This window comes from Dipodomys merriami, unplaced genomic scaffold, assembly GCF_024711535.1.
Source record: "Dipodomys merriami isolate MVZ:Mamm:240054 unplaced genomic scaffold, mDipMer1.0.p SCAF_14, whole genome shotgun sequence".
NCBI classification, from domain to species: Eukaryota; Metazoa; Chordata; class Mammalia; order Rodentia; family Heteromyidae; genus Dipodomys; species Dipodomys merriami.
This window is the reverse complement of record NW_027202715.1, coordinates 6,544,991-6,572,364: the sequence shown is the minus strand read 5'-3', so window position 1 is coordinate 6,572,364 and position 27,374 is coordinate 6,544,991.

Here is a 27,374-nt window from a genome sequence, read left to right as displayed (position 1 = left end):
TTTCTTTTTCTGCTTATGTGGTGCTGAGGAATTGAACCCAGGGCCTCATGCATGCAAGGCAAGCACTCTACCACTGAGCCACCTTCCCAGCCCCGTGAGACTCTTATCTCCAATTAACCACCAGACAACTGGAAGTGGTGCTGTGGCTCAAGCGGTAGAGCACTTGCCTTGAGCCGAAGAGCACAGGGACAGCACCCAAGCCCAGTGTTCAAGCCCCATGACTGAAAAAAAATTATTTCTGCCTTCCTTCATGAAATCACTGCTGGTCTTCATGGAGAAGGTGCTGTTGATGTGGTGTTTGCTCTGGGGAGATGTTATAGAATGATGTGCAGAGGAAGGATAATGGGTGAAGAATTTCTTAGTGGAAAATAATGCATGAATATTCAGAAAATCAAGCCATCAGTAGCAACAGTTAACATGTATTTGAATAACCCATGATGAAGAAAAACCTGTCACTGAAAGCTAAAACTGAGCAAATATGTAATGTGTCTATATCCTAATTGGAGTCTATACCATGGATCTTTCGAACCAACTCCAGGGTCATCAATACTAACCACTGTCAATGAGCAGTGATCTTGGTGGTGAGTCATGGTTCTCTTAAGAGTCTTTGGGCTCTACAGGGATTTCCCAGAAAGGGAGTAGAAACTAACTTTGACCCTCTTGTTCTACCATGTGTTGTGTGTTGTTCCTCAGCTCTGTCCTGCACTGCCATGGAAGTCAAGAGACTTCTCCTGGGTGGGACTTTGCCCCTGCAATGTGGAGCTCAAAGTCTTCCTATCACAGCTCTACCCATAGATGGAGAAGGGCACTTTGAGAGCACATGGTGACACCTCCCTAACACTCTACTTAGAGGAGTTCTCCTGAAGATAAACCTCAGGTATAGTAAATCAATAGCAAAATACCCTGGGATTGTTTTATGGCCCAGTGCTAACCCCATTTAGAACCTAGTCCTGAAGGCCTATGGATCATCTTCTTGAGCTGAGACCTGATAAACCACTTCTTTGAGCCTTTAACCCAAGAAGTCATTGGTTTCTTGTCTTGTTTTCTCGGTCCCTGGTTCCATCAAATTCCAACACACTCCTCACCTACTGTGCTCCTTGTCACCTTCAAAGGACAGGAGCTGCTCCCCGCATCCCTGTTTCCAAATGTTAACATGCTTGAGGAGAGTTTAGAAACCAAGAATATGTTAGAAAAACATACTCAGCTCAGAGAGGAGGAGACTCCAGAACGTGCCCAACAGATACGGGTACATATTTGGAAAAGCAGTCAGATTTTGAGGGGACCAAGAAGTAGAATTAAAAGCTATTGGAGGGAGCCATAGGAAGACAGATTCCATGTTAGAAGGAAGAAGTCATTTACTTCAGGATTCGAAATGGAGCTGGGAAGGTGACTCAGCGGTAGAGTGCTTGCTTTGCATGCATGAGGCCCTGGGTTTGATTCCTAAGTACCACATAAGCAGAAAAAGCTGGAAGTGGCTCTGTGGCTCAAGTGGTAGAGTGCTTGCCTTGAGCTGAAGAGCTGAGGGACAGTGCCCAGGCCCAGAGTTCAAGCCCAAGACTGGCAAAAAAAAAAAAAAAAAAAAGAAAAGAAATGGAGCTGCCACTGAAGTAAGTAATTCTGGAGGGGTCTGCTATTAACATTATCCTCAGGGCTGGCATCATCTGCATCACCTCCAGCATTTGTTGAGTGTCCTTTGAGCACTTTGCATGCATCTTCAGTGTCCCTTATAATTACTGCCACCTCCTTTCCTCTCCCAGACCCACCTTCCCCATCCTGACTCCTGTGGCTCGTGTTCTTCAGGAAATTTGTTGCTTGGTTGTTTAGCCCCAGAAAATGGCAAGTGTAAGGAGAAGGCAATGGCAGTAAGGAGTTCCAAATAAAGGCAGAGACCCCCCCTCTTCTTTCCCTTCCTAACACCTTCCTGTCTCTCTCACTTCTTTCTCTCTTTTGTGTGCTGGTACTGAGACTTGAACTCAGGACCTGGGTACTGTCCTTTAGCTTTTTTGTTCTACTCCTTAAGCCATAGCTCATTCTACTTTTTTTTTTTTTGGCTAGTTATTTAGAAATGAGTTTCACAGACTTTCCTGCCTGGGGTGGTTTCAAACCATGACCTTTGGATTTCAGCCTCCTGAGTAGCTGGAATTAAAACATGAGTTAACAGTGTGTGGTGTGAACTTGTCTTTCTGAGTGTCTTGGCCACCCCACCCCCTGCCTCTTCACCACTGACTCCTGTGGCATCTTCCACCTGACCCACTGGGAGATTTGCATGTAGAAATGAATTATTCACTAGTTTCCTTGGAATTTAGAGAACTGGGCTTCTTCTTCCAGAGGAGTTTTTCTACAAACCCGAGCTTGCTTTGTACAATGGAAGTCTTTGTTTTGCTTATTACTAATGAATGTCATGGTTCAGAGGGCAAGTGGAAGTATGTCTGGGGTTTGGGTAGGAGGCTTGTTTTTTGGGCAGGTGCCAGTGGAGATAAGAATGGACTGGGGAGTGGGAGTTATTTTCAATGAGCACAGAGGCTTAGTCTGGTATGACGAAAATATTGTGGAGTTAGATGGTGGCGATGGTCCTGTAGCATTGTGAATGCATTTAATGCTACTGAATTGTACATTGGAATAAAAAAAAGGAGAAGCAAGGAAACAGTGGCTACATATAACATTTGGAGGGCATAAAGAGGTATTAGTCCAGGAAACACTGAAAAGAGTCAAAGGGATGGACTCCTCTTGAACAGTGTGTGGCAAGGAAGGGGCCTACAATGTGGTAAAAGCACAAAGGAAAGCAGTGGGCAGGATCAGTAGCCACAGGTGCTCATTTTTCTTGAGTGAGTGGTCTGTCAGCCGGGAATGCATCCAGAGGGCTCACTTCTACTTGCTCAAGATGACAGAGGGCAGAGGTGTACCATTGTACTAAGGTCAATAGGAATATAAGGTTGGAATTGGAAATAGCTCCCGTGATCATCCAGCGGGAGCTGATGAAATAAAGTAGGATAGAGTTACAGTATACAGTATGGTTGGTATGAGTGTGTGTGTGTGCGTGTGTGCGTGTGTGTGTGTGAGTGTGTGTGTGTGTATATGAGAGAGAGACAGAGACAGAGAGACAGAGAGACAAAGACAAATAGGGGAAGTGTGTATGTGTGTATGTATGTGAGAGAGACAGACAGAGACAGAGAGATAGAGACAAAGCAAAACAAAGACTTCCATTGTACAAAGACAAATAGGGGGAGGGAGGAAGAGAAAAATTCTTCCTACATACTAATACCTATATTCTCCAGCAGGATCTGTTCACAGGAAGCTCTATAAAGCAGCATGGGCAGAACAGTAAGATGGGTGTCTGACCTCTGTGTAAGAAGAGGAGAAACATTGAGTATCTGTGTTTGTACAAGCACTAGAGGAAATGGTAGAAGCTGAGAGTGGTCACCAGAAGGGGGAGAGGTTGGATGAAGGGAGCTAGACTCTCATTGTGTGTGATCTTATACTGTTTTGATACTTTTTAAATGCTGGTCCTGGGGCTTGAACTCATGTCCTGGGTGCTGTCCCTGAGCTTTTATGCTCCAGGATGGCTTTCTACCACATGAGCCACAGCTCCACTTCCAGATTTTGGGTGGATAAGAGTCTTACAGACTTTCCTTCTGGAAGCTGGCTTTAAATCACAGGCTTTATTGTTTGGCTTTAAAAAAAAATCACATAAAGGAAGTAATCAGAGCAGATAGGGCAGCCTTTTATAAGCCTTAAAATACTGTATAGATATAAGAATACTGAGAAAACAATAACACAAGCTACTTTACAAGAGGGACATTCTGAGAAATGCATCATTAGACAATTCTGCCATTGTGTGAACACCACAGAGTGAAATGAAGATTGCTACAAGATTACAAAGTGGTGTAAGGTCAGGGGACCACCATCATGTATGTGGTTTGTCACTGGCTAAAGTATGATTATGAGATACATGATTGTATCCTCAGCTATTATTTCTTAAGTGTTTACCAGGCACCAATGCTATGTTAAGTACTTTATATCTGTCAAATTCTTTACAAGGAAACTGTTAATCAAAGTAGTTAAATCATCCAGGGTTACATCTTGGAAGGTCCAGAGCTGGGATCTGGATCTAATTGGCTGCAGATCTTGGATTTTGACTGTTTCCAATCCTTTCCTTCATGTTGTCTTCCCATAGCTGACATTTTTTTTACTTGGGAGCTTTCTTTGTTTTATGCAGCATGATCATTTGCCAAGAAAGTCTTCTCTTCTGTGTCACCCTTGGGAAAAAAACCAACCACCTTGACACCACAAGGCAGACATGGTCAGTCTGTTGTAAGAAGGTATTTATGGCCATAATTGTCCTACAATATCTAGATAAGTCATGATTAAGCACAGCACTTCCTTGTGGTCATTCTTGGGCTTCCTGAAATACCCATCTAGCACTAGGCTGGCTCCAACACCTTGGATGGAGCCTGGAAGAGGATTTTTACGGACCACATCTTTAAAGTGGTTAATAGTTTAGGAGTAACTCACCTCTGAATGCAACACATACACAAAATGCATGACAAAACCTTTTCCTATACTTGGACAACCTCAGAGCCAGGCACTTGAACACATAACTAGGCCCAGCTAATTACATACTCCCAGATGTGGCCCAACCATCAAATAAAAATGTAGTCATAGAAAATAATTCTATCTCAGGATATCTAAAAATAGAATTCAAGCTGGGTGCCAGTGGATCATGCTTCTAATCCTACCAACTCAGGAGGCAGAGATCTGAAGGTCAAGGTTTGAAGTCAAGCCAGGCAGGAGACTCTTAAAAGGACTCTATAAGACTCTTATCTCCAATTAACCACCAAGAAAAAAGTTGGAAATGAAGCTGTGGCTCAAATGGTAGAGCACTAGCCTTGAGCACAAAAGCTCAGGGATAGCATAGCATCTAGTCCCAAAGCAAAGCCCCAGGATCTACACACACACACACACACACACACACACACACACACACACACACACACACACACACACACACACACACACACACACACACACACACACACACACACACACACAATTCAGAAATAGAGCTGCACCCTCTATCCTTGGCTGACTCCCAAGAAAGGGCTTAAGTAGGGACCCTCAAAGTGAAAACACAGGTATTTGGGGATCAAAGCTCCAAGATGCACAGGCCTAGGGCACAGGCCTCTTGCAGATGGAACCTCCAGAAGAAAGGAGACATTTCAAATGACTCTACCAGGAGGTCTGCAGTCTGCACATGCTCAGTGTGTTTTTGTAAGTGGAGCCCTATCACTTCTTCCCAGCACCATGCTGGATGACTGACTGACTGGTCTCTCCTACAGTAGGGTGTGTGGTTCTGAAGTTAATGGTGCTCTGTGCCCAGAGAGCTGGTGACTGACATGCAAGTTATTTCCCAGATAGGTGAGTGATGGGAGGTCCCCTAGAAACTGAAGGGCCAGTTTGTTTCAGGATAATTGGCTTTCTTGTGTCTTGTGTCCTATTTGCCTTATCTCAGCTGATTTCCCACTGCCAGCCTAAAATGTCTGGGTCTAGCACTGGAGGTAGGAAGGAGAAAAACATGCTGGTTTTGTCTGTGCTGTAAGCAGCAGACAAGGTGTCCAGGAACACTACCTTTACCAGGGCCAAGTCCCTACCCCTACCTAGGCCAGAGCTAGCCCATTTACATCAGAGTACTTGGATCTTTTCCTGATAAGGTTTGTTGGGGGTGAGGGGAGCTGGCTTTCTTCTTAAAGAGTCGAAGATCAAAGGCGATTTCTACAAAGAGGTCAAGGATCACCATGTCACAGGAGGAGCTAACTCTTTTGCCTTCTATATTTGCCACTATTTGACCACTGATCTCCAATATATGTGATCATGTGCAAGCATGCGTGCATGAGAGTATTTTTCCTCCCTCTTTCTAATGACTACATTTCCTTCACCAGCTGGGGCAGTATCCTATAGTTAAATTCAATTCTGACATAATCTTCCTGATGTCAGAGTCACATACCACCGGTGCAAGACTTAGTGCCATGTCCAAGTCTGTCTCCACATCAGACACCAGTTGCTGGGGGTCTAGATTGTATCTGGTGTTGCAGACTGTCTTGTTATAAATTAAAGGTCCTCACAACTTACCCCAAGCCCCAGATTTGATACTTTGCTAGATTGCTCCCCGACCCAGGAAGGCATTTTATATTTGCTCATTTTACTATAAAGGATTTTACAGTGAGTATGGATGAACAGCCAGGTGGAAGAAATGTGTGGGGCAAGGAATGGGCAGCTTCCGAACCCTCTCTAGCCATGGCGCATTCCAGGTCCTACCAGCCATTTGAAAGCACCCAAACCAGGAGGCTTCATTCCACCTGCATAGTTAATTCAATCATTGGTCGCAGGTGATCGGTCGACTTTGAGCCTCTTTTCCCTTTCTGGAAATCAGGGGGGATTCATGTGGTCTGTTCCCTTGGCAACCAGCCCCATTCCAAGGCTTTCTGGGGGCCCCAGCTCTAGTCATTTTATTATCATACAAAAATGCTACAATGCCTCACTTTGGAGATTTCGAGCTTTTTTTTTAAGGAGCTATGTGCCAGGAAACTACTATGAAGATGAAATATGTATAGTTCTTATAAATTACAACATCATAGTAATGCTTGCTGAGAGGGGGAGAGGGAGAGGAATGCTTGCTACTAAGTTCTGGAAATTAGACAATTTCTCTGACCATCTCACTGGGAGTTTTCCTAAGCAGCCTTGGAAGCATAGGCTTCTGCACAGGTCTGGGATGCTGCTCTAAGACCTGGCTTCTAGGGAGACCCAGGTAATGGTGATTCACTGGTGGTGAGAGTTTCTATTCCACTCCACAGTGAGTAGTTTTTCTTTGTTTTTTGTTTTTTGTTTTTGTTTTTTTTTTTTTTTTGGGTCTGGTTGTGGGGCCTGAACTCTGGGCCTGGGCGCTGTCCCTCAGCTCTTCAGCTCAAGGCTAGTGCTCTACCACTTGAGCCACAGTGCTACTTCCGGCTTTTTTCTTTTTGCTTATGTGGTACTGAGGAATCGAACCCAGGGCCTCAGGCATGCAAGGCAAGCGCTCTACCACTGAGCCACCTTCCCAGCCCCTAGTTTTTCTTTCAAAAGCAACTTTCAGAAACCCCCTCAGTACAGCACTGCTCCTGTGATCTTGTGGATTCCCGATCTTCCTTGGAAGGGTCCCTGCCTGCCTCTTGGTAGTTTCCTTCAGGAACTTGTTTGAATGTTGCTAGTTTGGGAAGTGACCATAAAGCTTGTTATCCCCCAAGGAAATGTTCTGTGCTTGCAGAGTGAAATTGCCCATTCTTGGCAATCACATCTGGCCACTTGCTAAGAAATCTTTTCTTTTCCCCATGTCTCTCCATGGACTAATCCCATGATCCTCTGTTTCCCTGATGCTCCCTGGGACCCCTAGGTTATTTCCAGATACATGCAGGTACAGCAGAGCCCTATCCAACAAGCACAAATGGCAGTCATATGTAGGCCTCAAGCTCTGAGAACCCAGAGGACATAGCACAGCTCTAGTGTCCCTGTGCAGGTTGCAGGGGAAGCTTCATTCCACTGTAGGCTCTTGCTCCTCCCACTCCATCCTCTAATGCCAGCCTTCTTGACATGGTCATCATGTTGGCCCAGGTAGTTCTTGGTTGTCAGGGTCTGAAGGATATTGTGTAACAGCCCTAGCTTCTATCTACTAAATATTAGTAACAGCAGCACATTTGCCCTCTCCACCCCAACCTCACAGTCCAAAGATGCAGCCATCTAAAATGACAACAGCCAACAGCGGGACCACTTACGATGGTCACATATGACTGGGCCCCAGTTTTTCTGAGTTAATTTAAAATCCTCTCAGTACCATCTCTTAGGAGGTCTGCTCTCAGTGAGTGAGTCAGTTCTTAACCCTGAGGGGTCTATGGTGTTTTTCAGGGGGTCTGCAGTGTTGCTGTGCCAACGGGTATTTACTTCTCCTTGGGTAGTAGGCGCCTGTAGGTATTATTTTTTAAATCAACTTCCTAAATGAGTCCAAGAGATAAAAAGGTGAAAACAAGCCAGATGCCAGTTGCTCATGCCTATAATCCTAGCTACTCAGGAGGCTGAGGTCTGAAGATCATGGTTCAAAGCCTCGATAGGCAGCCAAGTCTGTGAGACTTATTTCTAGTTAGCCAACAAAAAGCCAGAATGGAGGTGTGGCTCAACTGGTAGAGTGTTAACCTTGAGTGAAAAAGCTCAGGGACAGTGCCTAGGCCTTGAGTTCAAGCACTAAGACACCATCATGTCCCCCCCTCAAAAAAATTATGAAAACTCCCACTAGTAGCCCAGCTGTCCATGGTAAGGAAGCCAGGGGTCAATTGAAGATGTGGCTGGTAGGGGAAAACAAAGGAGGAGGCAACAATGCTCCATAGGAAATGTACTCATTCCCTTGCTCATATAACTGTAACTCCTCTGTACAGCATTTTCACAATAAAAAAATACAAAAAAGAATTGAAGATGTTTGGGGGTAAATTACACACTAAGTGATCATTTCAAAGAGGGTTTGAAGAAAGGTCAGATATGGTTCGAATTCATTGGTGTCTGAGAGGGTTGCTTAGAGGAAGTCATCAGCTGATAACTCTTAGTGCCTTGTTCCAAAGGTTTTAATAACGGAAGAAAAATGCTAAGTTGTAACCATTATTTGGTATCTCTCTTGAGAACTTGCTCTATGTGAAGTTCTATGTCCATTTCTTGGAGAAAAGTACAATTCAAATTCAAGTACAATTCAAGCTGCAGGACCAGCACACCTACATGTGTGTACGTGTACACACACATATACACACACACACACACACACACACACACACATCTGTATTGAACATAGAAGGACTATTTTCTCTGTTATTATTCCTTGAGCAATATAGTAAAACAACTTTTATATAGCATTTACATTGCATGAGGTATTATAATCTAGAATCTAGAGATGTACAAAGGACATGCAGTGGTTAAGTACAAATGCTATGTGGGTTTAGAGAACTTGAACATCAATGGATTTGATTACTTGGATCATCCTGGAACCAATCCTCTATGGATTCTGATGGATTACAGTATATAGAACAGTTGGTATGATGCCTACATATTTGAAAACACACCCTTAAAAATAGCACATGATTTTACAATGAAGCAGAACATCTATTTTAACTTGGATTTGAGTTTGAGCTGCTGAAATTTGTTCGCACAGTTCCTATTGTTTCTTTTGTTCCTGCAATTTTCATTGCTCTCTGGTAATCCCCTTTCTCCATGCACTATTGCATGAGGTCAGTTCCATGGATTTTTAGAGTCAGTTTGGTCTGATATTAAAACCCTTAAACTGTTTTCTTTTGATTTGAATCTGCCCGGCACATCTTTCCCCAGGCTTTTATTTTCCACTTTTCTGGCTTCTTCAATTACAGATAGATTCCTGGGAAATAGCACATTGTGGACCAATTTAAATCCACTCAGATACTTCTTTCCTCTAATTGGTGAGTGCAGTCTCTTTACTGTAGCTTTAGGTATGTTTGGAAACAGACTGCAATTTTCTCTTATTATTTCCCCTTACCTGACTTTAGGCTATTTCTCTCCCTTCCCCCCTTTATTTTTTGGACATCTTTATTTCCCTGTTATTCCTTTTGGATTTCAGAGTTATACATTTGATCTTAAAAATAATTTTATTGCTATTGTTAAGGTGTTGTGCAGAGGCATTACTATTTCATAAGCTAGGAAACAAGTACAGTTCTTTTTGGACAATGTCACCTCATCTTGTTTAGGTTCTTTCTCTTTTTCAATTTTATCCTTTGGGTATTCTTTTAGGGAGATTCTGTTGAGATAAGATTCTGTTTTAATTTGCCTAAACACATTTTACTTCAGCCTATTTTTAAATTAGTATTATTATTATCATCATTTTGTCAGTTGTGGGGCTTGAACTCAGAGCCTGGCATTGTCCCTAAGCTCTTTTTGCTCAAGGCTAGCACTCTACCATTTTGAGCCACTTCTGGTTTTCTGGTGGTTTGCTGGAGATAAGAGTCTCTGCCCAGGTTGGCTTTGAACTGTGGTCCTCAGATCTCAGTCTCCTGAGTAGCTAAGGTTACAGGCATGAGCCACCAGCATCCCTTATCACTTGCTTTTGTTTAGTCTTTTGAAGAAAGGTATTACCCCACTGGCCCTCCTTTAATTGTTCTGATTGGCCAGTTGGCTGACTAGTTGCCATTCCTCTGAAGGCAATTTTCCTTTTATCCTTGCTTTTTTAAATCAATAAATATTTTTTTGTAAAGATACTGTACTGAAGGGTTACAGTTACATGAGTAAGGTAATGAGTACATTTCCTATCAAGCATTGTTACCCCCTCCTTGTTTTTCTCCTACCATCCCTTCCCTCCCCACCGCCCCAATTCCTCCCTCCCCCACTCCCCTGAGTTGTAAAGTTCGTTTTCAACATAGTGTCTTGTACATCTCATTGCTACAATGGGTCAACCTGTATCCTTGTTTCAGCATTTTGTTATATCCCTTCTCCTCCCCACATTAGAAAAATGTAGGCATAAAATGCAGGGTACCAGAATCAAATACAATGAAAACAGGGGTTATACCATACAAAGGAAACAAAAAAATCACATAGTACATTAAAACAACAGCGACAAAGATAAAACCTCTTGAATCCCTATCTTGGGGTTCATTTCACTTAGCATTATCTTATATGTTATATGTACATAGCTTTAGACCTTTTCTGCTTGTCTGGTAAGATTATCCTAGATGCATACTAGTTATTGCAAATAAGGGAAACCATGGGACCTATGTTTCTTCATGCCTGGCTTACTTTACTTATATAATTTTTTCCAAGTGTTTCCATTTCCTAACAAATGGGGCAGTGTCATTCTTTCTGATAAAGGTATAGAATTCCTCTATGTATCTATGTTCCTATGTACCATGTATGTATGTATGTATGTATGTATGTATGTATGTATGTATGTATGTATGTATGTATATATGTATCTCTCTATCTATCTATCATCTATCTATCTATCTATCTATCTATCTATCTATCTATCTATCTATCTATCTATCTATCTATCTATCTATCTATCTATCTGTCTATCTATCTATCTGTCTGTCTGTCTGTCTATCATATTTTCTTGATCCATTCATCTACTGAGGGGCATCTGGGTTGGCTCCATATCATAGCTATGGTGAATAATGCTGCGATAAGCATAGTTGTGCTGGTAGCTTTAGTATGGTTTTGTTTGTGATTGTTTGGGTAAATGCCCAAAAGTAGAAAAGTGGGATTTCTAGGTCATAGGGGAGCTCTATGTGGGACCTCCGTACTACTTTCCAAAGTGGTTGAACAAGTTTACATTCCCACCAACAATGCAGCATCCCCTCTAGCATCTGTTGTTATTAGAGTTCTTGATTATAGTCATTCTAACTGGGGTGAGGTGGAATCTCAATGTTGTTTTGATTTGCATTTCTTTATGTGTGTATTGGCCATTCTTATTTTCTCTTCAGAGGAGTCTCTCTTTAAGTCTTTAGCCCACTTAATAATCGGGTGGTTGTTTCTTTGAGGATTTGTTGTTGAAGGATTTAATTTTTTGAGTTCTAAGTATATTTTAGATATGAGACCCTTGTTGTTGTATAACTAGTGAAGATCTTCTCTCAGTCCATGGGCTTTCTATTGATTATCCTTGCTTTTGGTGTTTTACTTCTTAACTTAGTGGATGATTTCTCTACAAGTGTCTTTTTTTTTTTTGTTTTGGCAGGGTGGGGGTCGGGGTGGATAGGTCTTGCTAGGTATCCCAGATTGTCTAGAAGTCACTCTTTAACCCAGGCTGTCCTAAAACTCATGGTTGTCCTACCTCTGTCCCTGAGTGCTGGGATTACAAGTGTGTATCACCATACTCAGTTCTACAAGAAATTCTTTTAAAAAATGTATTCTGCTTAGAATTTATGCACTCAGAATCTTTGTGTTCTTTGTCTCCATCCTATATAGTCATTTTCTAAAATGGACATCAGGTGTGTCACACAAAACAAGTTATGATTTCTAAAGCAACAATGATGTTAACAAAAAGTGTTTCGCCTAAGCAAAAAATTTTCAAGACCCCATCTTAAGCCAATTAAAAGCTGCAAATGATGATACATGCCTGTCATCTCAGTTTTGCGGGAGTATAAATAGGAGGATTGAAGTCCAGACCAGTTAAAGCATAAATAGGAAATACTACTGAAAAAACAATGAAAGTAAAAAGGGCTAGGGGCATGGCACAAATGGTAGAGCACCTATCTAGCAACTATGCAACCCTGAGTTCAAATGCTAGTACTTCCAAAAAAATTAGAAAAAGACAATGAAAGGCCAACATTTACTTCTTAGTAGATATGGTGCTGAGAGCCTTTCATCAGGATTTCCACCTGATGCTCACACCGGCTCATGGAGGAGATGATTTTTTTTTCCTCCCTATGGTAGAGGAGAGGAACTTGAAATTGGAGAAAATAAGAAACCTGACCCATACCCCACAGCCAGAGACAGAAGCAGAGCTGAAACAGAATCAAGTTCTGTGGAATTGAGTTCTGAGTGGAAACAAACAGCCCCCCCTTCTCCTGCAGGGGGGTGGCTAACCCAGCACTTAGGTTATGATCTGAACGATGCTAATCCATTCAGCAACCCCTTTTGGGGGTCCCTGGCAGCGGTGGGGAGAGAGCTGCTGCCAGGGGAAGACTTTGTGTTTTCAAATTCCCGATAGCACAAAGCACATGGCACGGGCTTACTAAATATTTACCTCATAAATAACTAATGGATTTTCCTTGTAGAATTGAGCACTGAGCCCTGGAGACAGGGGAACAGGACACGTGCCGGCAAGATACTCTGTTCCAGTCTCTTCATTTGGTTTAAAGCAAGAGCTAACTCAAGTGGAGACCACAGTCATGTTCCAGTCCCTGTGGCTGGCCAAGCCAGGGGCTGGGCAGAATTGGCTTGAAGCTTACCACACAACAAGCCACTATTGGTGACAGGGAGGCATTGTCCAGGCACTTGCAACCTCTCCTGCTTGGGTGGCAATTTCTAGATACTCTTCCTGCTGGCTCTGAGCCTTATCCATTCTTATCTTGGTGATGAGGATACAGCGAAGGAGATTCCTACCTTGTCACCATTTTCTAACACACAGCCTGGGCTTCTCTCCAGCCAGTACCACCCAGAAGCTTTATGGGACTACACTGTGGACTGTGCATGCTGCCCTGCTCATGTGACCACACCACAACCCAGATGCACATTCTTAGTGTGTGGGTGTGGGTGTCATACTGGGAATTTATCAATGGGATTCTGTCCTTCCCTTCCTTCCTCCCTTCCTCCCTTCGTTCTTCCCTTCCCTCCCTTCCTTCCTCCCTCCCTCCTTCCCTCCTTCCCTCCCTCCCTCCCTCCCTCCCTCCCTCCCTCCCTCCCTCCTTCCCTCCTTCCCTCCCTCCCTCCCTCCCTCCCTCCCTCCCTCCCTCCCTCCCTCCCTCCCTCCCTTCCTCCTTTCCTTCCTTTCTTCCTGCCTTCCTTCTTCCTTCCCCCCCTCTTCTGTGCCAGTTCTGTGGCTTGTATTCAGGCCTAGGTGCTGTCCTGGAGCTTTTGTGTTCAAGGCTAGCACTCTACCACTTAAGCCACACTTCTACTTCCAACTTTTTTTTGGGGGGGGGAGGTCCGGTCGTGGGGCCTGAACTCTGGGCCTGGGCTCTGTCCCTCAGCTCTTCAACTCAAGACTAGAGCTCTACCACTTGAGCCACAGCGCCACTTCCGGCTTTTTTTCTTTTTGCTTATGCAGTGCTGAGGAATCGAACCCAGGGCCTCAGGCATGCAAGGCAAGTGCTCTACCACTGAGTCACCTTCCCAGCTTCCCAGTTTTTTTTTGTATGTGATTAATTCGAGATAAGAGTCTCATGGATATTCCTGCCAAGGCTTACTTCAAACCATGATGCTCAGATCTCAGCCTTCTGAATAGCTAGGATTTCAGGAGAGAGCCACCAGCACCCCTTTTTGTGTCTTCCTTTTTAAGAGAAAGTACTTGTCTGGGGGAGAGGGGAAGGAGGGGAACTTTGGTGCCTCTTCCCATACCACCACGTTCTATGACAGTCACACGCCATCTGTGGCTTGCTAGAGAAATGGAATGCCCATAAGAAACCACTAACCTACTTGCTCTTGTTCCTTGAGCTTCTCTAGTTTTCTCTCTGGTCCTGTGTGTCTCCATCCTGTCATCTTTCGGAGTCTGCCGCCACTCACCCATGACTCATCCACTAAAGCTCTTCTTCAAAGCTCCAACCTGGCCTGTGTCTGACCTGGTTCCTGTGGAAGATGAGGAGCTGGGCTGCCAGCTGCACAGCTGAGTTGAAAGCCCCTCTTTGGAGGCATTTCCTGAGCGCCAGGTCCCTGGTCTCTGTGGGAGTGCAGAGACCCAGCTGCAGTTGGAGCCAGCTCCCAGCACGCCTCTGTCTCCCAGCCTGGGCACCTGTGAGGCTCTGGGTGCTGACTCACAGCTGAGCTCCCCTGCAGTGGAGCTTCAAGTGGGCAAAAGGCCCCAGGAGTCCCCAAGGAGTCCTCAAGACCCTTTTGAAGAAAGGTCAACAAGAAAGAAGTCCTGAGGCCTGCTGGGAACAGAAGGGTGGATGAAGAGGAAAGCTCTGTATCCAGCCCCAGCCCCAGCAGGCCCAGTGGCTGACCAATAGCACCTGAGAGGGAGGAAAGGGCACAGATCAGGACAGCTTCAGCTCGGTCATGGGAGCAAAGAGGCTGGGCAGGGTGGGAACAGAGGCCACATGTGACTCTGGGCTAGGTGCTAGCTCAACTTGCTCAAGTCTCAGTTTCCCTATCTGTATAGTTGTGGGTAATACTTCCCAGGATGGTTCCTGTTAAATAAACCAGGTGGGAAAATACTGTGATCCCCAGAAAATGGTACACAAAGGGCAAAGGATGACTTGAGCTGGTCCTCTGATCTTGGTTCTCTGTGAAAAAGACACTCCCTGCTCAATTCTCTCTAGAATGAGGCAGTTGGTTGGTCCTGGCCTCAGGTTAAGGGCCTCTAATAAAACACCATGCTTGGATTTCATGGCAGATTTTCCATTCATTAGGTGAACGTTTACACCTTTAGGTTCTACTTTAAAAAAATGTTATTTCTTTCAACACAATCAGTTTATATTTATCTACCTAATATGGATGGCAATGCTGCTTGTCCATGAACCTGGAATTCCCTTTGGAAATAAACTTCAGTGCATGGCAGAGTCTACTGGAAAACCAATATAAAAGGAATGATTGAAAAGGCAGCAGGTGGCACGCTCTAAGAACGGGGGGGGGTGCTGTTTGAGTTAAATCTAGGGGCTGTGACACTTGTCTGGTGTCACTGGTGGGTCACCAGTCATGATGGATTGCTCCTCTAGAAGAAAGAGTATCTTCTCAGATCCAGGAGATGCTGAATTCACAAGACTCAGGGAAGAAGAGAAAGCAGACAGAGCCCTCTGGTCAGTGCGCTGCATGGACAAACTCTGTGTAGTCTTTACATTGGTTTTGATTCAAATGGTCTCTCATTGACTTTAATGGAAATTCATTTCAGGGTTGGGGCATATGATTATAGACCATTGAATTTAATGGAAAGCCTTTTCCACAGGCTATCAGATGAAGACTCATCACATTTCTACACTAATGATAAAGGGGCTGGAATTCCCATCTGAGCCATTATACCTTACACAGGACATATATTGCCTTCTGAAATAAAGGCATGTATGCATACCAGCCAATCTGTCTCGGCACACTGTTACCAAGACAGGTATTGGTAGAAGAGCCAAGACAAAGTCTGATAAAAAGCTGTAAGCGCACGGGTATATCACCCAGGGGTCCCAGGGGTGCTGGGACAGTGTGTGGTGTATTTTACCTGCCTTACAGCATCTAGTTTTGTGACAAGGAAAGAACAAAATGAGACTTATAGATGTCCAACAGGGAGTCTTGGCATGGCTTCCATTCTGCATGGCACCATGTTGGAAACTCACGTAGCATGGTACCCTGATGCCAACCAGGGTGTTGCTAAGTGAGGGGGATAACAGTATACCAGCACTGTCTGCCTCTAAGTCTGCTCTGTTCTAGCCATTCAGGACTGGAGGGAGGCAAGGGATCTTTCTGGAAGTCTGTAAAATTTGTGTTCAAAGAAGTCCCTATTAGAAGTTGCTATGGAGAAAGAGCCAATGAGATACTCAGTGGCAGACTCACGGAGCCAGGCCTTGGCCAGTGGAGAGGCTTTGTCCTGGTCTCAAGCAGGTCTCTTCATTCTAGAACTTCCATACCTCTGATGAACGTCGCAAGCCTGCTCCAGAAAGACATGGTAAACTTCATTTTTGAAACAAGAGGCCAGCTTCATTTGTGTGCAGTGTATGTGTATGCGTGAGTACATACACTCATACTTGGTACTGGGTTGGAGCTCAGGAGACTGGGCACTGTCCCTGAGCTTTTGTGTTCTAGGATAGCACTCTACCACTTGAGCCACAGCTCCTCTTCTGGCTTTTTGGTGGTTAATTGGAGATAAGAGTCTCATGGATTTGTCTGCCAGGGGTGGCTTCCAGCCGGGATTCTCAGCTCTCAGACTCCTGAGTAGGAAACATAACAGGTATGAGTGAACTACCAGAGGTGGCATACACATCTTCTTTATTGTCTTCCCTTCTAAAACTCTGAGACTGTGCTACATTGATTCTTTTGTGTATTGTTGTTTGACATACCTTTTTTTTTTTCTTTTGGTTGGTTATGGGGCTTGAACTCTGGGTCTGGGCACTGTCCCTCAGCTCTTCAGCTCAAGGCTAGTGCTCTACCACTTGAGCCACAGCACCACTTGCGGTATTCTGGTGGTTTATTGGAGATAAGAGTTTCACAGACTTTCCTGCCTGGGCTGGCTTTGAACCGCGATCCTCAGATCTCAGCCTCCTGAGTAGCTAGGATTACAGGCATGAGCCACCAGTGCCAGGCATGTTTGATGTATCTTTATAAAGACATGGCAAAAGCATGTTTTTGTTTTCATAAAATAGGCTTAATTCTCCTAAAACATCATGGCTTGTAATCTTTTTTTGAACCAACAAATAACTAGCTCAATTTTGAGAAGCAAGAGAGCTGGCTGCTGAAGACCCTGGAGGCAGGGACAAGACTTCAAGGGAAACAGTTGTCAGTGTGAGATGAAGGTTCTTGTTTCAGATAAAAGCAGACACAGATGCACCAGTCAGAACGAGAAGCCAGTGAAAGCCCCGAATATGCCCATCTTCTTGGCATCTTATTCTCTAGGTGGTTTACGGGCAGCTGGAATGGCCTCCATGGCCCTTTTATTTGCATAGATTGTAAAAGCTGCCAGGCAGAGCAGGAGTACATCCCCTGAGTTATCATATAGCTCCTTTATCATGAAGTCCCTTAGTCACCATAGAGCAGTAGAACTAAGAACCTGGACCTCAGGCCTGTCTGGATCTGGAACCAGAGCTCCTGTATAAAATCAGGATAAAATCAGATAAAATCAATAGCCCTAAGAGAGGAAGAACAAGACAGGCTTTGGGTCTAGAAGCCCGAGTCATGAGTTGGGAAGCACAGAGCGGACACGCTTCCTTGGGTTTCTTTGCCTGCCAGTGAAAATGGGGGATTCCTTTATACCCTGGTTGCCCACCACAGCCAAGGCCCACAGAGCTGCTGCTGGTGGCAGGATGATGATCACAGAGATGGAAGGGAGGGAGGTGGCAATATGTAGGGTTGTTTCCTGTAAGTGCTGCAGAATGGAGACAGAAGATAAATTCTAGCCAGGGTGTGGTCCATGAGTTAGGTCCATGTTGACCTAGCCATGGGCGTTATTTTGTGAAACAAAGAGTGAGTTCCTTTGTGTGTGTGTGTGTGTGTGTGTGTGTGCACGCGCACGCGCGTGCATGCACGCTGGTCCTAGGGCTTGAACTCAGGGCCTGGGTCCTGTTTCTGAGTTTGTTGTTGTTGTTTTAAAAATTCAAGAATAGCACTCTACCACTTGAACCACAGCATCACTTCTGGCTTTTTTGAGTAGTTAATTGGAGATCAGAGCCTCACAGACTCCTTGCCTGGACTGGCTTCGGATCCTCAAATCTCAGGCTCCAGAGTAGCTAGGATTGAAGGCATGAGCCACCCAGCCAAAGAGTGAGTTCTTGTGAGCTTGTACCTTGACAAGCAGGAGAGCCTGTGTCTGAGGGGGGTATAGTGAGACCAAGCACTACCACTTCCAAAGGCACTGGCTTTGATGTGTTAGCAAAGGGAAGGATTATTTTGAGGCTCTCATGAGCTGGTTCAAAATTCTTTAGTGGGGTTTTGGTGCAGCTACTTGGAAGGCAGAGATCAAGAGGATCATGATTTGAGGCCACCTCAGACAGAAAATTAGAGAAGCCCTATTCCCAGCAATAAGCTAGGTGTGATGGTTCACAGCCGTAATTCCAGCCATGTGAAAGATGTAGGTAGGAAGATCCGTGTCTACGGTTGGTCCTGAGCAAAAACTGAAAGCCTCTGTTTGAAAAATAACTGAAGTTATAAACTAATAAAATAAATAAAAAGGCTTTGGATATGGCTCACCTGCCTGGCAAATGTGAGGCCCTGAGTTCAAGCCTCAGTACCAACAAAAACAAAACCAGAAACAATCACAAGAGTGAACAGAGTGAAAAGAGGAGAGTGACTTGGTCAAAATACTTCCTGTACATGTTGAAAATGGGACAGTGAAGCTTGCTGAAATGAGTTTGGAAACAAAGAAGGTGAAATGAGAGAGTGATGGAGGGGTGGGTTTGGTCAAGGTACATTGTTTGAATATATGAATATGTAAAAAAGAAACTGCTTTGGTACCAGGTGCCAGTGGCTCACACCTGTAATTCTGAGGATGGCCACTTGAAGCCAGCCTGGGCAAGAAAAGTCTGTGAGATTCTTTTATTATTATTATTATTATTATTGTGAAAATACCGTACTGAGGGGTTACAATTACATGGGCAAGATAATGAGTACACTTCTTATCAAGCATTGTTGTCTCCTCCTTTGTTTCCCCTTCCCATCCCTTCCCATACCCCTCCCCACCCCCTCACCCAATCCTCCCCCCACACCAAAGTTGTGAAGTTCGTTTTTCAACATAACAACTTGTACATCTCATTGTTGCAATGGGTCCACCTGTAGCCCTATTTAAACGATTTCTTTTTGTTTTCCCTTCCCCTCCACAAATTATACCAACATCTGTGAGATTCTTATGTCCAATTAACCACCGGAAAGCTGGCAGTGAAGCTGTCGTTCAAGTGGTAGAGTGCTAGTCCTGAGCAAAAAAGCTAAAGGATAGTGAGTGCCCAGGACCTGAATTCAAGTCCTTGTGCTGGCACGCACACACACACACACACACACACACACATACACACACACACATGCATGCACACACGCGCGCATGCATGCACATGCACATGCATACTACACAAAGTGATTACTTTGTATAATTAAGAGATGCTAACAAAATATTTAAAAGACAAACCAAACAAAAAAATCTCTACTGGGAATATCCACCAACCTGTCACTCACCTGACTTCCCGAGGTGGCAGGGGCCAGGGTCAGGATGTGAGAATAGTAGAATCTTCCGAACATCTCTTGCCTATGATAAGCCATTTGAACACAGTTTTAGAGTTAAGTTAAAAATATACTCAGTTTTGGAATAAACCAGATGCCATCAGTGTGCCATCTGCTGGAATAATATTCAACTGTTTTTCTTAAAAAGTGCTTCCCAAGATATTATGTGACATGGAGTAAATGCTCGAAACTTAATATCAAGGGACAGGAAGATAAATATAAGTTGCTCAATCTAACCTTAAGTTTACAAAACTAAAACATCCAGGGGGAAAAAGTATGAAATAAATATATAAAATGTTAAGTTATCTATGGGTGGTGAGATTCTAAGGGACTTACATATGCTTTCAGAAAACTTTATATTCTACATTCTTTAAAATAAGTCTGAATTGTTCTTATGGCAGAAGTAATTGCCTTGCAATTCCGTCGGTCAGTCCTTGTTCTAATTTTCTGTGCTACTGCAGTTCTATTCAGGAAATTATTTCCTCTACCAATAAGTTCTAGAGTTTTCCCTTTTTCTGTCCTACAGAAGTTGTGAAATTTCAGATCTTACTTTAAGGTCTTTGAATTGATATTGGAACTGGGTGAGAGATAGGGATCCCATTTTAATCTTCTACATGTGGCCATCTAGTTCTCCATCTGTTGAAGAGTATATCTTTGCTCCAGTGAATATTTTGGGCTTCTTGATTAAAAATCAGTTGGGTTAAAAATCACCGGGTGCCGGTGGCTCATGCCTGTAATCCTAGCTACTCAGGAATCTGAGATCTGAGTTCAAAGCCAGCCTGGGCAGTAAAAGTCCGTGAGACTCTTATCTCCAATAAACCAGTAGAAAACTGGAAATGACACTGTGGCTCAAGTGGTAGAGCACTTGCCTTGAGTTAAAGAGCTGAGGGACAGTGACCAAGCCCAGAGTTCAAGCTCCACGCCCCACCCCCAGAAAAATCTCTTGGTTAGAGGTATGTCTTCTGGGTCTTCTAGTTTGTTCTCTTGATCTTTGGGTCTTTTTTTCTGCCAGAACCATATTGTTTTTGTTTTGTGGCTTTATAGTATAATTGAAGACTAGTATCATAATTCCAGCAATGGCTGCCTTGCCTTGCCTGCATGCTTGCTTCTTTCTCTCTTTTTCTCTTTCTTTCTCTCTCTTTCTCTTTCTTTCTTTCCTTCTTTCTTTCTTTCTTTCTTTCTTTCTTTCTTTCTTTCTTTCTTTCTTTCTTTCTTTCCTTCTTTCCTTCTTTCCTTCTTTCTTTCTGCCAGTCCTGGAGGTTGAAGTCGGCCTAGGCATTGGCCTTGAGCTTCTTTTGCTCCAGGCTAGCCCTTTACCACTTGAGCCACGTATCTATGTCTGACTTTTTTGGTAATTTAATAGAGATAAGAATCTCACAGACATCTGTCTGGGCTGGCAGTTAACTGTGATCCTCAGATCTCAGCCTCCTGAGTAGCTAGGATTACAGGTGTGAGCCAACAGTCCCTAGCATTCTCTTCTTTTCTTTTCTTTCTTCATCATAAGATTGTAAATATTTATGGGAATAAATAACATGATAGCATGTTCTGAATTCATCTCTCCATTTGAGAACCAGGGATACCTCCTATAACTCAAAGATCCTTGGACCTATTTTTTAATTATAATGATTATTTAAATAATATTAGTAATATTATTCACATGAATTTTATCCATTTGACTTTTAGCTAATTATGAATTGCAATATATGGGAAGAAATGGAGAAATTTTTCTTTTAAATGTGACTTAAACAAATGGCCTTAGTATAATTACTGCCCATCAGAAGTATTTTTAAAAATTTTTTATTGTAAAGGTGATGTACAGAAGGCTAACATTTATATAAATCAGGTATTGAGTACACTTCTCCCTCCTCTGCAAGTTCATTTCTAACAGTGTCTAGTGAATATCACTGCTGTATTAGTTCCTCCTTTGTCCCACCGACCTTTTATTTTAAACTATGCAATATTCTTGTGGGAGAAGAGACTTCCCTGTTGGTATCTTCCTTTTGTGCTTGGAGAGAATTTACACAGATGAACTTTTGATCTTCCAAGATATTTATGTCTATTTGTACAATGGCCAAGTCTACACCAACAGGCAAGGTAAATCAATGAACTATACCTAATTTGATGGTGAAATACTACGCTAAAGTAGCTAAGGATGAAGTTAATTCTCTATTGTTTTTGAACATGCCTTTATATTAGGTATAAGATATGCATCACACAATAGAATCTGGCTTTTCTTCTGGAAGATCATTTTTGAAAATGTAGCTTATTGCTATAATGAAGGTGCTGTATAGAGGGCTTACCATTTGATGAGTCAGATAATGAGTACATTTCTTTTTGGATCATGTCAGCCTTTCCTTCACCTTCTCCCAGTTCTCCACTCCTGTCCCTCCACACGAGATGTGTAGTTCACATTCCAGAGGATACTGAATAACATGACTGCATTTTGCACTTATTTAAAAATGTTATTATCTTGAAGTAGTTGTTCAAAGGAGGTGTCATCTAACAAGCAGTTTATGAATTCAATGCATCTCGATCAACATCCTCACCCCCTTTAACTTACCTCTTCCCTTACTTTTCTTAATTTTGTGGTACATACAATGAATTCTTGGTTGCATTCTGCCCCTGGTCCCCCTTTATTCATCTACTTGGGCCTATTTTTAAGAATTGCGCCACCAAAGTCTTCCTTGTTTATTATAAATAAAAAAGAGAGAAGTTATCCCATGTGTCATGTCAAAAAGCACCACAAGTTCAAACTTCAGTCTCCTTATCTAAAAGCTACTGTGCTTTCTTACAGAGCAAAGAAAGAAAGCAGGGGGACTGAAGGAGGAGGGAAGGGTTACTGTTGGCAGTTGGGAAAGAGAGGCTATCATGATTTGGGAAGAATGGAGATGCCAGCAAAAGTTATAGCTGAGATCTCATGTCAAGTGATAGCTACAGAATGAACCACCTCAGTGGTTTATATACTGGTAGGATTAATACGTGGATGATTCATATCTTTGATATACACATGGGTATGCATAGAAACACACACACATAGATACATGTGTGCATATACATGCATATATACATGTGTGTATACATATATATGTGTATATACATACATATATGTATATATATATACTTTTTCCTCATTTTTAAATTATTCCTTTAAATTGACAATAAACATGTGTCTTGGAGAGAGAAAGAACAAGGGAATGCAGTCATAATACCCAATGTATGTGTGTGAAAATGGATGCAGGCAACCTGAGGAGGTGGGAAGGGTTGAGAGAAATGGGGAGAATGATGGAAGTGTGACATTGGTCAAAATACATTTGTACTCACAATTGGTATGGTGAATGGAAACCCCTTTGTACAACCATTTAAAGGTAATAAGAATTAAACAGGAGGCTGAGAATGTGGCTTAGTGATAGAGTGCTTGCCTAACATGCATGAATCCCTGGGCTTGATTCCTCACTACCACATAATCAGAAAAAGCTGGAAGTGGCGCTGTGGCTCAAGAGGTAGAGTGCTAGCCATGAGTTAAAGAAGCTCAGGGACAGTGCTCAGTCCATGAGTTCAGGACCCAGGACTGGCAAAACAACAACAACAACAACAACAACAAAATTAAATTTAAAAACTCATGTGTTTTCATGGTGTATGTGATGTTCACTTCCTTGTCCACTCAGCTGCTTTCAAGTACACAGTATGTTGTTATTAACTGGAATATCATATCCTATAACTCGGGCTCATTCCTCCTGTGTAATTGAAATGTGGCTAAGACCCCTGCCTCTCCTAATGGGCACTTTCCTCTGGAATTTTTGTATTTCAAATTTCGGCTTCAATCAGTCCCTTTGTCACCAGATAGGTACCAGAAAAAATCCACTAGAGGGAGCTAGATCACTTAGTCACCAACCTCCCTTCTCCACAGCAGAGTCACAGATTTGCCAACAAACTGCAACTGGGTCCTGGCCAGAGAAAACTAAAATCTAGTGTACAGTAATTGTGCTGCTGGACTGACACCTAAGTAAACAACCTTCCATACTTTCCTTTGCCTTTTATAATCACTTTGATATTTTTTCTTTATGTGCTTGCTGAGCACTTACTTAGTTGCCTTTATTTCTATTAAGTCAATTGGAATTGTTCAGATTAGAATACTTAAGAAATCTGAAACCCCTGTTTTGCTTTGAAAGCTGCTGCAGACATATGTGCACTTGGTAAAAAGCTTGCTCTCCTCCCTGGGAAGCTTTTAAATGTATTTAAAGACAAATAAATGGCCCATATTGTGTTTAGACTGAGAGTGAAGTTCCCATTTTTGTTCTGGCTTCAGTTTGAGCATAAATAGGGCTTGAGTCTTAGCCTGTGGGTGAACCCACAGTAGGTAAGGGTGTGCTGGGGCTATTAGCAGGTGCCTCTCCATATCCCATTTCCCAGATACTCCTTGGATACAAGGAGTGGCAAGACAATGTGGGGGGAGGGGAGTGCACAGGTCATGGAGGCAGGATTGCCCACACAGGCTGGAAGGCCCTGCCATACCTTGGAGTCTGTCTGTCCTGTGGCTGTCTGTAGAGGCCTCTGGGCTCTTGCCAGTTACAGGGGTGACTGAAGGACCTTAGCCTCGTCTCCATCAGGACTGAGAGGCCTTGTGGGGTGCAGAACAGCAAACCGGCTCCCAATCCCGCCTCTTTTCATTTCCTGTGGTGAAGGTGGTAGGGAATCAAGAGAGTCTGGTTTGAGTTTGTTCAGTTGTTTTGGGGGGTCAGTCCTAGAGAGTCCAGTCAAGATCTATAAAAAGCTTTCTCCTTCATTCTTTCACACAACCTATTGTTGATAGGCAGGGTTCGAATGAGGGAATACAATGAATGAGTGATATGTAAACTATCATTCTAAGTAAACAACCTTCCCTACTTTCCTTTGCCTTTTATAATCACTTTTCTTTTTCTTTATGTGCACTTAGTTGCCTTTATTCCTATTAAGTCAGATGGGATTGTTCAGATTACAATATTTAAGAACTCTGAAGTTTTAAGATTGAGGTTCTATTGGTAAGGCCAGATGCCAGGTTTTCAGAATGATACAGGAATCCGTGCATGAGGTGGAAAAAATGAAGAGCACCAAGCAGAGGCCTGGTGATGGCTGTATCTGGGGGACCATGGCACTGGTAGGCTATTCAGGGAGGAGGTGGGACAGGGGGGATGGCAGGAAGGAAAGGGTAGACTTTGAAAGTGAGAGTCTCCAATTTGTGGGGTAGGGGGAGAAGGAAAGTTGGGGGGAAGGGAAAGCGGGAGAAAATGAGGGAGGCAACCGTTTGAAAAGAAATGTACTCATTACCTAGCTTATATAACTGTAACCCCTTTATATATTACCTTTACAATAAAATTAATACAAATTCTTACAGCGTACTTACTGAAAACTTCCAGAAAAGTTTATTCTTTTTTTAATATATATATTTTATTGTAAAGATACTGTACCAGAGAAGTTTATTCTGACTACAGAAGAAAATAAAAAGAAGTGTGAGTCTGATAAATTTCCACAAAGCCTGGGTTTTGGGTAACACTAACATTGCTAAAAGCCTCTGTCAGCCAAGGCAGGGGTAGTGAACTTCAGAAAAGAGCTGGTATGTCCTGGACCTTCATCATCCGCTGGAAGGATGCTGTGAGATGACAAGGGAGATGACAGATGAGAAACACAGCTGGGGACTTAGTTTGCAGTTGTGGGGACAGAAGGCATGGTGCCCAGTTGCCTCTTATAAACAATCCCAAGAGTGGCATTTTTGGGGGGATCTTGGCTGTCAGGATTGTCTAGGAAGAGCAGCTCTGTGGGCAGGCAGTCTTAATCCTTTGCTGCTCTTTTTTATGTTCTGGCTGTTCTGATTGCAAGTCGACTTGATTTAAGGGAAGTCCCTAACTCTCTTGGCATATGCTGAAGTGCAAGGTATGGCCATTTAGAGGGCTAATAAGTAAAGGAACCTCAGTGCTGTAGTTTCTTCAAAGCCATTCGAGGGACAACTCCTCCTGATCTGGGCTGGAAAAGCCCCGAGACTCTTGCATGTATGGGGCTGATGTAGTAGAGAGACTCTTTAACTGGAGTTACCATTAGAGATATCATTCGATGACATACAGGGGGGAGTCAGGTAATTTCATTTTCTTGACAATACCATTTGTTGTAGTTTGCCTCTCCCACCCTCCCATCTCCTATGCCCCTCCCCCCCACTTCCCTCTGCCTCTCTTTTGTGCCAGTGCTGGAGTTTGAACTCAGGACCTCATGGTCTTGCTTAGCTTTTTGCTCAAGGCTGGTGCCCCACCACTTGCGTCACACCTCCACTTTTTTTTTTTTTACTGGTTAATTAATTAGTCTCAGGGGCTTTCCTGCCCAGGCTGGCTTTGAACTTTGATCCTCAGATTTCAGCTTTCTGAGAATCGAGGATTACAGGTGTGAGCAAGGGTGCCTGGTTCTGTAGCTCTTTTACATCCTGCTTTTTGGGGGTGTTTATATACTTAGGGAATCTTCCTTCATCCCGTTTCTCACTTTGACTTTGACCTTATCTCTTCTTTCCTGTTTATGTATAGCAGACACCAACAAATGCATTCTGGATCGGTTGAAGCAACAACTATCTGTCTTTGCTCCTCTTGGTGGCTCAGTGTTCCTCTCCTCTTTGTTCCAAGACCTCTAAGGGCAAGAGTGAGGCCAACTTCACATTCAGGCAGACAATCTGTGCAGTGAAGGATGCTCACCTAGGCCAACTTACGGAAGAGCTGAGAGGAACCTGAGAATTCCAATTAGGCTTAAACTAATGAGCTGGAAACTTTGGGGAAATCTCTGTGGCAATGAGGGGAGAATGCGATCATCTTCGTTTTAATTAGCACTGGAAAAACTTGTAGTAGTTGGGCTGGTAGCTGGAGGAAGGGTAGTGTCCGGAGGGAACAAGTTTCTGAGAGCATTGCAAAGCGGGGATTCTGGTGGTGGTGTGGGCACGGGGCTATGGAATAAATCTGGCCTCCTGCATCTTTCAAGAGAGAGGAGGGAAGACCCTACATGGAGAAAGGCCGCTTGGAGGAGTACCCCAGGGAGCCCTCCTTCCCCCAGATGGCCTCCTCACAAGACTGGAGCTACATGAAGGGGGAGCAATCCTTTAAGGGTTGTGCATGGGGCCAGGCCCCAGGTCCCTTCCATCATCCGGCCTGCGTTCCTAGGCTGCCTTTGTTGCTTAATCAGGAAAACCACCTGCTGCTGTCTGAGCCACAGCCCACCTGCCGGACTCCCAGATGGCCCTGCCCTTCAGCCACACACGGGACCCCTGGGGCACCTAGGACACCCTCAGAGCAGCGACCCGGGGGTCGGTAGGTGTGTACAGTACCCTGTTGAAGGGTCCCCCTCACCCTCCAAGCCTTGCTATCTTGGGTACTCCTCCTGTGGAACAGAGCTGACAGCTGCGCCCCCCCCGCCGTGCTTTCCCCTACTGGGGGGGGTCCTTCGGGGGAGAAGAGGGCTGTCTGGGCTCAGGGTTCTCCCCAGGTCTCCCGCTGAGCCCCTTGGGGGAGAGACTTGCTGAGTCCTGCGCCTAGGCTGGGGGCGCTCCAGCCGGGAGCGCCAGAGGGCTGGAGATGGAGGTCTAGGGCGCAGGCTGGGCCATCACCGAGGGGTCCCTGAGCCCCGGCGAGTCGGCGAGGCAAGCCTCCTCCCCTGGGGCTTCGGGGCGGCCTGAGCCCGCGCCCGCTCCAGTTGCTGCAGCTGCCACTGCTGGCGGCTGCGGGGAAGCGCGGGGCGCGCGCCGAAGGGCTCGGGTGGCGAGGACGGGGACGAGGAGCAGC